Source organism: Pinus tabuliformis, chromosome 7 (assembly GCF_031772625.1).
Source record: "Pinus tabuliformis cultivar Carrire ecotype Pingquan chromosome 7, CPIR1, whole genome shotgun sequence".
Classification (NCBI taxonomy): domain Eukaryota; kingdom Viridiplantae; phylum Streptophyta; class Pinopsida; order Pinales; family Pinaceae; genus Pinus; species Pinus tabuliformis.
In genome coordinates, this window is record NC_142293.1 from 761581775 (window position 1) to 761599283 (window position 17509).

At 34.6% G+C, this 17509-nt stretch overlaps 1 pseudogene; it reads left to right on the forward strand.

Moving 5' to 3' along the window:
- The first annotated feature begins 8154 nt into the window (after positions 1-8154).
- Positions 8155-9258, forward strand: LOC149249766 (protein EXORDIUM-like 2 pseudogene; annotated as a pseudogene).
- Positions 9259-17509: the final 8251 nt, after the last annotated feature.

Sequence of the window (17509 nt, forward strand, 5' to 3'; positions counted from 1 at the left end):
GGTTTTGTTTAAAGCTGGATTACTAAAATAATCTTCGGAGTTTAAGATCTTTATCAGAAGCTCTGAGTCTCCAAATATTTGGATTGATTTGTAATCTAAATCCTTCGCAATCTGGCAGGCTTTTAGGAGGCTATAACTATCTGCTTGATTGTTCGAACTTATGCCTAGGCCCCAACTGAAATTGGTTTTTTCCGATCTGTCTGGGGAAAGAATCAATCCCCCTGCGCTTGCAGTACCTGGATTTCCCTTGGACGCTCCATCAAAGAAGATAGTGGCTTTTGGGGTCCCCTGCCACCACTTAAGAAAGTCACCTGCAGTGAGACGCAAGCGCCAAGTAGGATCTTTCATCGATTTTTTGATTGAATCTTTCCTTTCTCCTGGCACATAGGGTCCTAGCCACACAGAGACTTCTGCAGATAATATATAGGCAAAAGTTGATTTATCTATTATTTCCAACAATAGAGCTTTTACTTTGGTAGCCACTTCCACTGATTTCGGGATCCTGTTGTTAAAAATGCACTCATTTCAAGCCAACCACACTTTCCACCAAAGGCATTTTGGAATAGCTTGCCAGATGATTTTCCAGCCTGCATTTTTAGGCTTTTTCTTAGGGTTTTGATCTGCCCAGGAGGTGTAGAGAGTAACAACTGAAATCTAGGTAGGGGTGGAAACGCTAAGTCCGTGTAGGACCATCTTCCAAACTTCTTGTGTGAAAACACAGTCAACCAATAAATGGTCAGAGGTTTTGATAGCAGAAGTGCATAGGCAACATCTAAAGGGCTCGTGGAAGCCTCTTTTATTCATATTTTCTCCTGTTAGTGCCTTTTTATGCATGAGTAACCAAGTGAAGAAATTCACCTTTGGAAGGCAAAGGGGAGACCAAACGGAATTCCAGAGCTTCAGAGTCAGCAAAGAAGCATGTGTGGCTTGTAATGAGGAGAATCCTTGAGTTGCAGTATAAATTTCGGTTCTTCCCCACCCCCATTTATCTTTGGATGTATGATGGACTGGGGCGAGGCCAGAAAATGCTGCACAAAGCAAGTTTTTTTGTGTTTCTAGAGGGTCAGGAACCCTTGCAAAAGTCCATCCTGCTCAATTCCCTTTGCTGTCCCAAGAACATATGTCTGCAAGCCAGAGAAGTCCTTTGTTCACTAGCCATATTTTTAAATTGTTACAGGAATTAAGGGTGGCCAATGGGGTGTTCCCTTGAATGGTGTCCTCCCAAAGTAATGTTCTCTGCCCATTACTCAGTATTCTATATAAATGCTGTTGTATATGGTCGATGCTTCTTCTGACTAAATTCCATATTGTTGTTCCTGTTGGAGTAGAAGCAGTTGTGAGGTTTCTTAGGGAGCCTCCCTTTAGGTATTTTTTCCAGAGGATCTTGCTAACAGGATGATTTTTATTTGCATACAATTTCCATATGATTTTTCCACCAAGAGCCAGATTTGCTAAGCCTGGATCTCATATCTGTAACCCACCTTGCTGGAGTGGTCTATTCAGGATATCCCATCTTACCAAATGTAACTTGCTCTGATTGCCCTTGCCCCCATTCCATAGGAAGTCCCGAAGGAGTTTGGAGATCTGTTCAACGATAGACTTAGGAGCTAGCAGAAGGGAAGACTGGAAGATGGGAAGGGTAGAGAGGATTGCCTTTATTAAAACCAACTTCCCTGCCTTTGTTAACCATTGGCCTCCCCAATATGCTATTTTTGCTTTTATCTTGCTAATTACTTCAATCCATAAGGAGGGAGGGCTTGATCCCAAGGTTAAGGGAAGGCCTAGATATTTGATCTTTTCCCACTTGTCATACCCAGGGAATCCCAATATGGAGGCGATTCGAAGGATAGTAGGGTGATCTACATTCCAGCCATAAACCACACTTTTTCTTTTATTGATCAAGGCTCCTGTGATTAAACAAAAGTGTTGAAGGATTTCTTTGAAAGCCTTAGAGAGTCATCCGCAAAGAGGGCATGATTTATGGGGTCCACCCCTCTTGCTGCCTTGATACCTGGGATAGTGCCTACTTCCATTTCTGCTGTCAACTTTCTGCTTAGGGATTTTGCCAACAAGATATAAAGAAAGGGAGACAATGGGCATTCTTGGCGTAGCCCTCTAGAAGCTTGGAAGAAGTCAGAAGGTCTGCCATTGACCAGGGGGGCTATCCAAGGTCTGTGTGTGCAGGCTTTTATCAAGTTGACAAAATCAACACTAAAACCGAAGGAGAGGAGGATTTTATAGAGAAATGAGAGTTTAACTCGATCAAAAGCATTTGACATATCCAACATGATGAGCATACCTTTTTCTTTTCAAGAGTGGCTAGAGTGAAGGGCTTCTTGCACTTGGATCACATTGTCTATGAGATGCCTTCCTTTGATGAAACCACCCTGCAGTGGGGAGATCAAGTTCCCTAACAGAGGCTTGAGTCTATTGGCTAAGAGTTTGGCAAGGATCTTGTAGGAGGCATTGCAAAGAGAGATTGGCTGGAATCTGTCGAAAGCCTCAGGGTTAACTTCTTTCGGGATAAGGGCAAGGAAGGTGGAGTTGGTGCACCCTCCCACTTTGGCTTTCTTTTGGAAGGCTTTTACCATTCTGAGAAGATCGAGTTTTATTACATTCCAACAAGCTCTGTAGAAATGTATGGTGAAGCCGTCTGACCCAGGTGCTTTATCCAGCTACATTGACCAAATGAATTCAACTATCTCTTTTTCAGAAAAAGGCTTCATTAACCCAACGTTTACATCTGCAGTGACAAGAGGGGGGATGTTTGACAGAAAGTCGGCAGCCCGGTTGTCATCGGAAGAACCGTCCTCTTGGAACAGATTCTGATAATGGGTTGTGGCTGCCTGTTTTATGAGAGACTGTCCTTTGATAACTTCCCCCTCCCTGTTGGATATTTTGGAAATGTGATTCTGAGAGAGACGGGCTCTGCATTGTCTATGAAAAAAAGCTATGTTTCTATCTCCAGCTTGGAGCTAGAGGCTGCGAGACTTAAGGCGCCAGTATTCCTCTTCTTGTTGAAAGGAGAGAAAGGAATTGAACTGGGCGTTCTGTTTGATGAGCAACTGTGCTTTGGTGATTTCAGATCCTTCCATGCCTAATTGAATCTCAGCTAGAGCCTGGACTGTCTTTTGTCTATGGCTCGTAGGAGTGGAAGGGTTTTTTTTTTGCCCAGACTTTTAATGCAAACTTAGTGAGTTTGAGTTCTATTCCCACACGAAGCTGGGGGATCCTTCAACTGGCTGTGCCTAAACGTCAACCACTATGTCCATGAAGCCCTCTCTCGATACCCAAAGAGGGTTGAATCTAAAGGGAATAGGGCCCAAGTCCTCCTCTTTCTCTATCAGCAGCGAGATGGGGTTATGATCAGATGTTATTTTAGGCAGGATTTTTGAAGAGATCAAATGCTTCCCCTCCAACAAAGTACTTTGAACTAGAAACCGGTCTAAATGGGCAGCAATGTTGGCATTACCAACTCTATTGTTGATCCAGGTATAACGACCTTTCTTAGGTTTGTGGTCCAGAAGGTCCCATTCAAGAATCAGAGACTCCACCGAGGCATGGAAGGGATCTTTACCCCATACTCCGCCCTTTTTCTCATTTGGGTCTAGAGTGATGTTGAGATCCCTCGCCAGAATGATGTTTTGGGGGACATAGATTTCTAGGAAGTCTGAGAGAGAATTCCAGCAGTCCTTCTTTTCCAAAAAATTAACAGGAACATAAAGATTGAAGAGAGCTAGAGAAATATTACTTGGAAGGTGAAGAAGATCTCTATATATCCAGTGTTGGGTTGCAAAGGAGCTTTTAAGCTGGAACTTATCCTCCGACCAAAGGGTTGCAAGGCCCCCTGAAGTACCTCTGGCACTGACCGCTTTTCCTGAGTTCTTTTTCCATTTGGTTTGACTTAAAGATAGAAGAGCATCTTCTTCTATCTTTGTCTCTTGGAGCAGGAGAATGTCTGAGATTTCCATTCTTAATAAGTCTTTTACTGCTTCAGCTTTCAATGGGTTTCCTAGACCCTTGCAATTCCAAGAGACAATCTGCATTATTTATTGGAGGGGGGCGGTGCAGACCCACCCTTTGGGGGTCTGGTCCTTGTGTTCCTGCCTAGTGACATTTCGATTGTGGACTGACTGCCCTGCATCTTTAGTCGCTCCGCCTCTTCTTCTCTGATCTCCTTGCGAGACTTCCTTCCCGCCTTTTTATTGGATTGCTCAAGGGGTTCATCTTCGGAGGAACCAGGACTATCTATCAAATTTTTCTTTTTGGTCATTTCTGCATAAGAGGGTGGGGAGGTGGTGCCTACTGGAGGGCCTTGCTTTTCCTGTTGGATTGCATCTATACAGGGGGTTTCTGGAATGGCTTCTACAGATTGTTCCTGAGATCCTGAGTTTATTTTTGCGTCTGATCCATGTTCTGTTGCACCTCTCCCTCTTCAAGTTCTGGATGGTCTTCTGGAAGGTTTAAAGCAGCAAAAGGATTTGTTGAGATGGAGGCCTTTGCTTTGGCTTGATCTTCGGTTAAATTCTTCCCAACAGAGGGTCCTCCGGTCTCTTGATTCCCTCCTTTCCTTTTCACTCTGGTGGTCTGTTTAGTAGTGGCGGTTTTTCTGGCTTGCGTCCACTGTTTGCCCGTTTCTTTTTCAGATTCTTCCTCGATTTTCTTCTTGCAGTTTCATGCGAAATGACCATAGCCATGACAATGTCGGCACTTGAAGGGGAGCTGTTCATAATCTAGTTCCTGAATGTGAGACCAACTAGCTATGATCAACTTGATCGCCTCAGGCAATCCTATCTCTAGATCGACTTCAACACATATTCTGACACACAAGTATTGTTCTCTCCTTTCAACCCTATCAATGTATTTTCCTAATGTGTTCTGGATTGTTTCCATAGATTCCGTGTTCCAACAATGAAGAGGAAGATGAGGTAACCTTACCTAGACAGGGATCGCTGAAGGTGTGTCGTGGGAAGGATCAAAGTCCGATGTCCATTTATTCAGATAGAGCCCTTGGGGGCCCATGAAATATGGACCGTTTCAGAAAATGAGATCTCGATCCTCTGCTGATTAGAAAACAAAAACGTAATAACCTCTGCTTACCATGTGGCTTCATATTCCTTCAGAGACAAGGGGCCTCCAGTTTCGCTGGACCCATCCATCAATAGCTTTGGGAGAGGGCCAGAGACTCGTGAATTGTCCAATGAGCCCTCGTTCAGCTAGGTTCAGTGCAGTTCGGCATGGGAGTTCCACAGGCAGCTCTACCGAAGGGATGGATTCGGCTTTCTTTACAAATTTCTGCTGGTCCGAGTTTGCTTGCCTCCTTCCAGAGGAAGCTACCAATCTCTTGAAGGCGGCAATCTCAGGAGGGGGGGAAGGGGGGCCCCCTTCGACGTCCATACTGGGTGGACTCAAAATTTTGATGAGGTGGCGCACCGTGCAGAGCTATCTCCACACACTGGATGGTCTCAGCAGCGGGAGGCTGCCGAGAGAGCTCAGCAGGAGCAATGGCGGCAGGGCGTGCTCCAGAGCCGAACCCTAATCTCGTAGGCAGCTAGTGTCCAACAAGAAATTTTTTTAATTTTAACTTTAACTTGGGTTTGCTGAGTTGAATTTAAATTTTGGATCAAAGAATTATAAGTATAGGTTTATCAAAAGGATATTATTACCTGGTTAAAATTTGGTTGATGTTGGATATTTTTTGGAATGGTTTAATTTCTTCAAAAATAATTTCAACTCTTCTCATAAGATTTAAATTTATGAATTGATAAAAACTAAGAATTAAATTTTACACAAACTAATTAATCTATGTTTTATAAATAAATTTAATTAATTAATTAATTAAATAAAAATTTGATACCAATTACTTGTTTTTTCCTATCCATAAATTATTGTCTATGCGATGATCAGCGTTAATGGGTTCTTTAGTATTAGATTTTGAATTATAATATATTAAATATTATTGCTTGGTTGGTTTAAACTTACATATATAAAAACAGGGAAATAATTTTTGAGTAGGGAAGGGTTATTTTGGTATTAGGGTTTTTTTAATGTGTATTTAATATTATTGTTTATTTTGTTTAAAATTATATAAATTTAAAATATCAAAGAATAAATTTAAAGCGTATATATAAAAAAAAATAGTGAAGAATATTTATAGGAAGTAAATTTAGTAGTGGAATTGGAATTGGAATTAATAATATATATATATATATATATATTATAATGAAAATTGAATAAAAATATCCACATTAAGAAAATAAGAAGATAATTATTCAAAATTTTGAATAAATTGGAGTGAATTTAATACTGGAATTGGAATTATAAAAAAATCCACACTAAGAAAATGAAAATGAAAATTATTATAAACTATAAAACCAAATTTAAAAATGCAAATCCTAAGTTGGAGATGATATCCACTGGCCCATTGTTAAACTATTTATATGTGCATAAATTGTTAATAAAAACGCATTGTTATGGTGCAAACAACTTTGGACACATCTTTCACTACCTCTAACTTGTAAACCACCCATTAAAAATTAGGATAAATAAGTTATTAAATATCAAATTTATAAACTTAATTTTTTTATATTAATTGTCATATATATCAATTATAAAACAAAATGTTAAATCCTAGGGCTGTTGGCCATAGACATGAGGGGTTTAGGGTTTAAAAGGGATAGACATGAGGGGTTTAGGGTTTAAAAGAGAGAGATAGTCATCACACGCATACCATAAACATAAACAATATTCAAACTGTTTTGGTATTTTGGTTTTGGATAGGGTTATAATTATTTTGAAAATTTGAGATTTATAGGATTTTTATTCATAAAAAAAATGTTGTTTATAGTTTTATACAATTTTAATTAGATTCAAGATTGTGAAAGTTTTTAAAAAATATTTAAATATTTAAAAATAAATTTATTAAAAAAATAGAATTATATAAAAATAAATGGTTTAAATTATATATAGTTAAATTATGCGATTTATTTTGTAAGTTTTATTGGTTAGAGTTATATTAGGTTTTAATATGAGGGGATTTTTGTTTAATCTGTGTAGAACACACCAATTTTTAATATAGGGGTTTTTTACCTAATTTATTTGACCACTCCAATCTTTAACATGAAGAGATTTTTGCCCACAAAATTTCAAACCAATAGCATTTACACCACAAAATACCTTAACAAAATACTCTCTTTATTTTACACTTTATAAACAATTTAAATATATCATATCAAACTACAAGTTCTTAAAAAAATTCAAAATTTATAAAAATATAAATATCCAACCAAACTAAACTCATAGAAAATGAAAAATACTACTTTATAACATGATTTTGTAAACCCATGTTTTCTTTTTTAATTTTATTTTAGTGAAACAATATATTATTTAAATAAATTACACTGATAGTAAATCATGTCTCCTAAAATTAACATTAATTCATTAAATATTAAATAATAGATATTTTTATTTATTTTAAATTTTATCAAATTATTGTGTGAATTTTATTTTAATTAAATATATATATATATATATATATATATATATATATATATTATATATATTATATTGAGAGTAAATAATGTCACCTAAAATTAATTTATTAAATATTAAATATTAAATTTATTTTTTATTTATTTAAAAATTAAAATAAATTCTTTATTATTACAATGTTGATGAATTAAAATATTATTCTTATTTTTATAGATTACAAGCTTACAATTATATTTTAATTCATATCACAATAAATAAATATCTGAAATTATAATTTAATTAAATATACACCACAGGAAAAAGTCGAAGATTTTCTACTTTTACTTTTCTAATTATTATTAAATGTTTTTTTTCCTTCTAATTATTATTAAATGTTTTTTTCCGTAATAATATTATTTAGCGAACAAATTCTTAGGCTCACAAAATTTTAACAAAATTAAACAAATGATAAAAATTTAATTATACCTGAATTTAAATTTATGTTAGAATTATCTGAAACTTATAACAAACCTACAACTTACAAGATTCCAACTAATCATTCCTAATTTGTCACTAAAAAATAAATATTTAACTCTACAATTAACTTATGGAGTTCTCGGAATCCGAACCTTGAGTTTGCTTGCTGCCGAAGCTATGAATGCTATTTAACTGTTCAGGAATCCCTCTTTCCTCGTCACTGGGGGAGAGCTCAGGGGTACCTTCAGGCATCCCTCCTGATTAAACTCTGGGCAGGGACTGGACTTCGTGCAGCTGCTCGTCGATTTGTTTAGGACTGGTTTCTGATGGGTTTGGGTAGGAAACGCTACGTTGATAATTCTTGTGCAAGCATTGTCATTAGAATCATGGGGGCGGTTAATGGCATGAATGGGTGGTGGTTGTTCATGGCTTTGTTGGGAATCTGTTCAGGTATGTCGTCGTTTAGGTCTATGGCAGAGGAGGTGCCGGCAATGCAGCTGATCTACCCGAGAAAGGGATTTTCTTGGTCCTCACTGCCCAAGATGTTGTAGTAGAAAGATTCTGCATGAGCTCATGTGGGTTCCATTCTAGTGTAAAAGGCGGGAAGGGGAGGCGCTCAGTCTCTTTGCCATATGCATGGGTTGGGAACTCTGTAACACAGTGCCCTGGTCAGTGCGCTTGGCCTTTCCACCAGCCTCTCTACGGCCCTCAGACTATACCTCTGGTAGCCCCTAATGGCGATGTGGGCGTGGATGGTATGATCATAAATATTGCCACTGTGCTTGTGGGGACTGTTACAAATCCCTTCAATACTGGTTTTTTTCAAGGCGATGCTGCTCTGCCTCTGGAGGGTGTGTCTGCTTGCAGGGGAATGTATGGAAGAGGGGCATATCCCGGATACGCAGGCCAGCTCTTGGTAGACGAAACTACAGGAGCCAGCTTCAATGCTCGAGGGCTCAATGGCCGCATGTTCCTCCTTCCAGCCATGTGGGATCCTCTTACCAAATCGTGCAAGACCTTGGTTTAATTTAAACAGGTTTGTTCTACTTAGTCTAGAACAACAGTTCTCCTGGAGCTTTTGTATGGTACAAATTGTGCTGGGAGCTGTTACAAATCCTTGTACTTTTTGTAAGTTGGACATTGTACTTAATACCATTGCCTACTATTGAATATGATACAAGGGATTGGGGCAGCTAGATCTCTATTCACTGTTCTGTTCCCAGAATGAAGTCACAACTGAAATATGCATAAGTACAATACCATTGCCTACTATTGAATATGATACAAGGGATTGGGGCAGTTAAATCTCTATTCATTGTTCTGTTCCCAGAATGAAATCACAACTGAAATATGCATTTTGATTTTGTATGGTTCCTCCAATATGTGTGAGATGGTCTGTCTGTGAACACTTTTCACACCATAAGAGATAATGCAGAGACTTAAAAGTAGAGGAAATTTAATGACTTTACCCAAATATGTCATCCCTGTAACCGTTCAGGCGTCTACTTTATACACAATAGTGCCTGTTGCAAACTAAGCACACAAACTTGAATTTATTGAGCATTTGTTTCTCCGAATGCTTAAGAAAATAGTTTTGAATCTGTGATACATTCAAATGCCCAACACATAGTTCTCTCTTTACATCTCTGAATGCTTAAGAAAATAGTTTTGAATCTGTGATCCATTCAAATGCCCAACACATAGTTCTCTCTTTACATCGAAAGAAACAAGAATGGCCGGCAACAAAACAAATCACACAAGTGGTGGACTAATTTACAAACGATGTTTTCAGCTGGTTCAAAACCAAACATGAAAACAGTACCCTAGAGAGGAGTTAGTGAGATCAGGAAGTTTTTTTTTATTTTGCATTGTTTATGATCCTGTAACTCATTTTTTTTCCATGATTTTCCAAGTAAATTTGAAAACTAGTTACACTATTGTAATGGCAAAATGATTTTTCGCTATTGCCATAATTTCTTTTCATAATTCTCTAAGCAAATTTGAAACCTCCACACACTGCTGCCAAACAAATAATTTTTCGGGGAAGTTTGAAGCATCGTTAAACTACTGCCATAGCAAAAGAAGGCGCCCTTCAATGCATGTCACCTCCAAACACTAACTACCAATCAATCAATAGGTGTAATTGGAGCAGTACCCATCAACTTACAAATAATTTTTAAGGGAAGTTTGAAGCATCGTTAAACTACTGCCATAGCAAAAGGAGGCGCCCTTCAATGCATGTCACCTCCAAATACCAACCGCCAACTTTTGGTGCAGGACATACATGGTACTCATAATTTGCCTGAATTGGTTTATTAACGTGGCCCATGAAAACTCTTTGCCACTAATGCCTCTTGTGTTTTCTTCGAGGGTTTAATTAAAATGCATATTTAATGTATTTTGAGTTATCTATTTATTTATGGGATGTAATTGTGTTTTTTTTAATAGTAAATATATGAATGAAAAGTGGTTTAAACATTTTAGTTAATAATTTTAGTATTTTATGAGATTTAAATTATAACTAATTTGATATGTGTTTTTTTTGAAATATGATATTTATAATTTAAATTTAATTATTAATAATTAGTAGCTGGATGGTAGGGATTTAATTTCAATGAAATGTTTTAAAATATTTTTAGTAATATGTGTATATTAAAAATTGAAATTTATTTTCAAACTAGATACGTTTTTTTTTTTAATTAAACTAATTAATTTAAAAGAAATATTATATGAACAGGTGTCATATGAAATGATTTATAGTATTGATTGATAAATCATGTTATTGGTTTATCTTTTGTAACAAAGTTTATCTGGAGATTAAGAATCTCCATTATAAAGTGATGGTAAATTTTCATAGTTAAAAATCTTATTCCCCACACACATATATATAATTCTAGTAATTTAAAGTAATGTTATAATTTAGTTTGTTTTTGTGATTTATTTAATTTTAGTAAAGTGAAATGTCTCATAAAACAAATTTTTGATTTTTATTATGGATTGATGTCTATGAGTGTCTATTAGCCATTTAATTTATATGATTGAGTTAGATAATTAATAATTTTAATATTTTATCAAATTTAACTTGTACTTTTTTATTAATAATTTATTTTAAATTAATTAAACTTATTTATAAAACTTGTAAAATTAAACTTGTCTCTAAAACTTATAAAAGTCATAATTTCTAATTTATATAATAATAAACTTTTCACAGTTAGTATTAAAACTTATAAAAAAACATATTTCATAACTTCTAATTTATACAATAATAAGCTTTTTCACAATTAATATTAATAATTATTGTAAATCCAAATATTATACATTTTAACACCATATCAAATTGATGGACATATACTTTACATTAACTTGAAATCATGTGTGAAGTGAAAATGTGCGGAGTATTTTTTGAAAATGATTTTCAATTTAGGTTTTTTGACTTAAAAAATGTTGTTTTTTTTAAAGGTATAATATAATTGGTTCAAGTTTTTATTGGATTTTGTTCATATAATTTTTACTGAGATGGTAATTTTTTTAGTTATTTTAAATATATTTGCATAAATAGATATAATATTTTGAAAAAGTATAAATTATATAATTCAACTTTTTAATTTCAAAAAATCTCTATCAAAACTTGGACAAAATTACCAATATGGTTTTATTTTTCCTAAATAAATAATAATAAAATAGAATAAATTCCGTATTTTATTAATAACTCATACACAAATATTTTACCATATATCACTATAACACTAACAAAGTAAATGATAAATCCTATTAAATATGATATACATTAGCATACCAAGAGATCAAAATGCTTCCAAATTTAACAATCTACATTTCCATCCATATATAATTAATATTTTAAATGTAATATACATTGCTCTACAATCTGAATTGCTTCCCAATTTAACAATCCGCATTCCCATATATATTGTATTTAATATTTTCTAAAATGCTTCCAAATTTAACAATCCACATTTCCATCCATATATATAATTAATATTTTAAATGTGATATACATTGCTCTGCAACCTGAATTGCTTCATAAATTAACAATTTGCATTTCCATATATGTTGTATTTAATATTTTCTGCTATACAGACAACTTATATTACTTTTGGTTTAATAAATAATATTTCACTTTTTATTAGTCTTGAAATTTTTAAACTAATTCTATCAAGTTCATTAAAACTTCGAAAAAATTAATTTTTATTTTTTAAAAATGTTTTTTTTTTTTTCTAATTGGCCAATGTAGATTGAATGACTAATTTTGTGTGGTTTTAAATTGAATTGTCAGATATAAAAAATCTATTAAAAATCGTTTGTATAGTTATATGGTACTACGAATCTCTAAAATAATCTGGAGCCATTATTATATTGTGTACTAAAACTACCTCTAAGTGGCTCGTTTTCAATATTTGCCTGCACAAAAATCAATGGTCTTTATGTGTTAAACAATGAGTCTTTTTCGAGTGCCTTGTGACAAAAGAAAGCAAAACCGCTGTGAGAATATGTCAAATTTCGAGACTATCTCTTCATAGAATGGAATTTGTTCACCAATCTTTCACACCAACTCTTAAATTTAATTGTTATGGCGCATATATTGTGTCCTTGAGATGTAATTACACCAACAATTTTACGTCATCAAACATTTAATGTGTATATATTGTGTTGTCAGCGAACTGGTCAACCTATTTGAAAAGTGAGTAGTCTTTAAGTAAGACTTTTTGGAAAGTTTCATAGTTTGTTTTCCGATCTAATTTGTCTAGAACTCTACAGGGATTCATTAAAATCATAAGTTTGACGGGAACTCTTCACAATCGAAGTTCCCAAGGGGTTTTTGAGGGTGTCGAATCTATATATCCAATAAAAAAACCAGTTTAAACAACACAAATCAAGATTTGACCACTTTCGCTAGATTCCGGCCCAAAATTTACTTGAAACTCCAAAAATTCGCACTTAAAAACTATTTCTTTAAAAGTCTTCTAATTTTTTTTTTTTTTAAATCTAAATCGATTCCAATAAAGACATATCCATATATTGTATTGTAACGATTTAGGTTTCTTAATTTGTCCCATATTTTCCAATTGTTTTGATTTTATATTTTTAATGAATTAAAATTAAAAATAAAATTTAGTAAAAATTATCATATGTTTTTAATAAATTTAAATCCAAATAAAAATGGTTTTAAATTATAAATTTCAATTAATACAAGGGCTTGTTACATGATCACTCATCGAGAGTATTTGATGTAACACAAATATTCTTTGAGACTTCGACATATAAACTTCGTGGTTATTGAAAATACACTCTGTGGTCGTATGTGGTTTAACAATCTGATCACACATTATATCAACTCTGCGGTGAAAATAAATCGAGGTTGATTATAATTTGAGGGCGAATACAATTTTTTTGGCATATAAACACTGAGGCACGAATAAGGGTTATCTATGCGGCCTCGTGCAATTTGATCGACATATTTTTTCGATGAGTCATATTATTTGATCCATGCGAATTTTCCAACTTTGCTTTGCGGCCGCTTGTATGATTTATATTGCTTTAAGGTGGCTTGATATTATATTCGTTTTTGTAATAGACATTAGGAGAATTTTGAGGTCTAAAATGAGTCTCCTAAAAAAATAATAAAATAATAGTGCAAATAGTAAAACAAGATTTGATTACATCATCAAATTTTAGAGGGGAAAAAGATTATTTCAACTCGTATTTTCAACTTATTTCCCTATAGGTTTACTCAAATTTTGAGTGGAAATACTTGTTGGATGCATAGTTTGATTCTTCATCCAAGGATCCAAGGAGTACACATTGCATATTTTCGATGGACTTTGCTACACGAAAAATGAGAAATACATGAAAAAACGTGATTTGGTTCATTGAAAATATGCAACATGGGTATTCCTTGGATGAGGAATTAAATTTTGCATCCAAGGAGTATTCTCGCTCGAAATTAGAGTAAAACTTTAGGGCGATTAAGTTTAAAATACGAGTTGAAAAATAATTTTATTATTATTATTATTTTTTAATTTTTTACTCTTTTAATCCAAAAATGGTAAAGGGCAATAGAAGTAACGTTGATTTTTTCTTGAGGGATTTAGAAAGGGATTTAGACTCCTTGACTTATGATAACAACATTGATCAAATTTACTACAATTTTAATACTACTCTTTCCATTATCATTAGCAAGTTCTCTATTGAGACTTCATATGAGCAAAATAACATAAGTTCCAATCCTTGGTATGACAAAGACTGTAAAATTGCTAAGAAAGAGATCATAAACGCTCCTAATGAAATTTTTAAGCTTTGAAATATATGTATATAAAAAGATCTCATCAAAAGGAAGAAGAGGTCATATATTAATAAGAGACAAGATCATCTTTTGCACCTTTCTAAAGTTGCGCCCATAAAGTTTTGGCAGAATGTGCTTGTTCGTAAAACTAAATATAATCATTTGATCCCGTAAGAAGATTGGGAAAACTATCTTAAGAAGGTGTATGACTCTCCGGACACAATGGTCACCATCTTAAACACTCCTATTAAGGAATATATATTTTCCCTGCAAGATGTTGAGTTTGGGATTAATAAACTCGCTAATGGGAAAGCTAAAGATATTAAAGGATATTACGCTGGGATTTTTAAAATGGGAAGATTTATCCTCATTCCTCATCTCCACAAGATTCTCAAGTTGGCAGTAAAGCATGGCTTTCCTAAGCCTTGGACGCAAAGCCTTTTTTGCCTATCTTTAAATGGGGACAAAAGCGTTCCCTCTAACTACAAGACCATTAGGATTATCCATATCCTAGCAAGGGCAAGCCGGTTTTAGGAGACATCACTCGATTATCGACCATATTATCACTCTCAAGATCATTACAAAGGAATGTCGCAATAGTAAAGTCTATCTCTTCTGTTGTTTTGTGGACTTTAGAAAATATTTCGACATTGTTCCTTGAGATAAGATCTGGGAGAGACTTGTAGAGATAATGGTTCCTCCGGAGTTGACGATTGTTGTGATTCGCCTCTACGAGACTGTTGTTGTCAATCTTAAGACCAATGAAGGGTGGTTTAAATATATTAAATGCAATATCAGGGTTAAGCAAGGGTGCCCTCTATCCCCTACCATTTTTGGCATTTACATCGATAAGCTAGAGGAGTGTTTGGAAAATATAGGTTGCAAGGGCACTAAGCTTGTTGGTATAATCATTACTCTACTCCTTTATGCTAATGATATCGTTCTTCTTGCAAAAAGCCATGATGACCTAGACCAGCAGCTTAAGACTCTTCATGTCTACTGCTTTGAGATGGATATGACAGTGAATATTGACAACACTAAAGTCACGATCATTAAATACAAAAATATCACCCATGGTAGTTTCATCTATGATAGCCATTGCTTAGAGCAGGTTTCTTCTTATAAATATTTGTGTATTGACATTCCTCATCAACTCAACATGAATTATAGCACTGAGAAAGATTATTGGATGTTAGGTCCCTATAATACTAGTGTATTACTTCATTGTTATTATCAGTGTAGCCCCTTTATTGTTATTGTTGTGTCTATGTAGTCCCCATATTGTTATTATTGTGCCCCACAAAAGCCCACTATTGTGTTGTACCCTTACATTATTATTGTTATGTCGGCTCTGATTATATTGTGACCCCTTAGACTCCTATGTATAGAAAAACAATTTTGTCATTTGAATCATCGAAGAATTGTTCATTTGTGTAATTTAAAGGAGATTCCCCCTCGAAGAGACTAATTTTGAAGTCGTTGATCTATCTCTTCTTCTATTTCATGCACTGGTTGCATAACATTTGGTATCAGAGCTTTAGATTCTAGGGTTTCGCTTTTGCAAAAAGGTCATCTTGGCATTTTCATTATAATTTTTTTCTCTATGAGGCTTCAGAAGCTAAAATTTTTACCACATGGAGTCAAAATCCCAGAGAACTTCGTGTAAAATTTCAGGTCTTATTTCGCTATTTTTTCAGAGATAAGGTTTTTGGAGGCTCTAGAATTTTGTCTCAAACAGGCACCCTAGTGAAAATTGTCATAACTTTCGTTTCAGGCAGCACATTTGAATTCTGTAAAAACTCGCTGAAATTACACACAATTTAGTTTGTCGTGTAGAAAGTTCAGGTCCGAAGGTCAAAACAGTTACATGTGGCACTCCGTACAACGTCGCTCTACTGAACCAGTCCATAATCAGGTCATCGTGGGAGATTTGACATAACTCTTTATTGAAGAATCCAATATTGGTCTAACTTGTGGGGTTGGAAAGAAAAATCATAGGGTTACCACAACACGAATTTTCAGACCTTAGAGGTCCAAAATTACAGAGATACAACATATTCAATATTGAGCTCCTACAAAGCGAAAAAAAAGGTGTGTAGTTTTTAAAATTTTCATAAGTTTTGTTTGAAAAATTAGTTTGAATTGATTCAAAGGGCATAATAAAGCATAATTATCATTAATTGATGCCCCGAAGAAAGAAAATGGAAACACCTAGTAAGAAACATGAAAGCTCTACTATGACACATGAAGAAGAGGAAGAAATCCCACATGATATATCAATATTACGAGACCAAGTGCAACAAATTTCGCTCTCACAAAAAATAACAGAAGCTAAGATGGATGGTTTGAAGAATGACATGGAAGCTAAGATCGATGGTATAGAAGCAAAACTGAAAGGAAACATGATATATTTGAAGAAATACATGGAAGGTTTGACAAAGTTGCTACAATAAATGCTTCTTAATGGTGAAAAGGTAGTAGAAGAAACTCATGATGAGAACAAAAGAAATGTTAATCATGATTTCATAGACTCTAATGTTGGATTGAAGACCCGCCATATTCCAAAGATTGATATGAGGAGGTTTGATGGCAAGGATCACGTAACATGGATACTACAGATGGGGCAATATTTTAATCTCTATAATGTGAAAAACACACAAAAGGTACACATTGCAACTTTATATTTAGAACCCAATCTGTTTGTATAGTATCGATGACTTTTCTCTCGTAAAAAAATTGTCACTTGGTCAATTTTTACGGACAGAATGATAACACATTATGAAGATACAAAGAGCAACACCTTCTTTAACCAATTGATAAATCTCAAACAAAAGGGTTCAATGGTGAAGCACATTGAGGACTTCCAAAAATTGAATACATGGGTAAATGATATTCTATAGGAGCATAGGATTGATGCCTTCATAGGGACTTTAAAGGATAACATCCAACATGAGGTTCACCTTTGGGAACCTGATTCATTGGAGAAGGCATTTAGGTTGGTAAGAAAAATTGAAAGCAAAATTATGGCAACAAGGAAGCCTACCACTCATAAATATAAAGATGGAAGCGTTGTTGCTCCTAGCCTTCCATAACCTACAAGGTTGACACCACAACAATTGGAAGAAAAAAGAGCAAAAGGGCTTTGTTACAGTTGTGATAACAGATACACTAAAGGTCATAAGTTTGCTGAGAAGAAATTGATTTACATAGTTTGTAAAGAGGATGAAGAAAATGGAACAAGAAACATTAAAGAAGAGGATA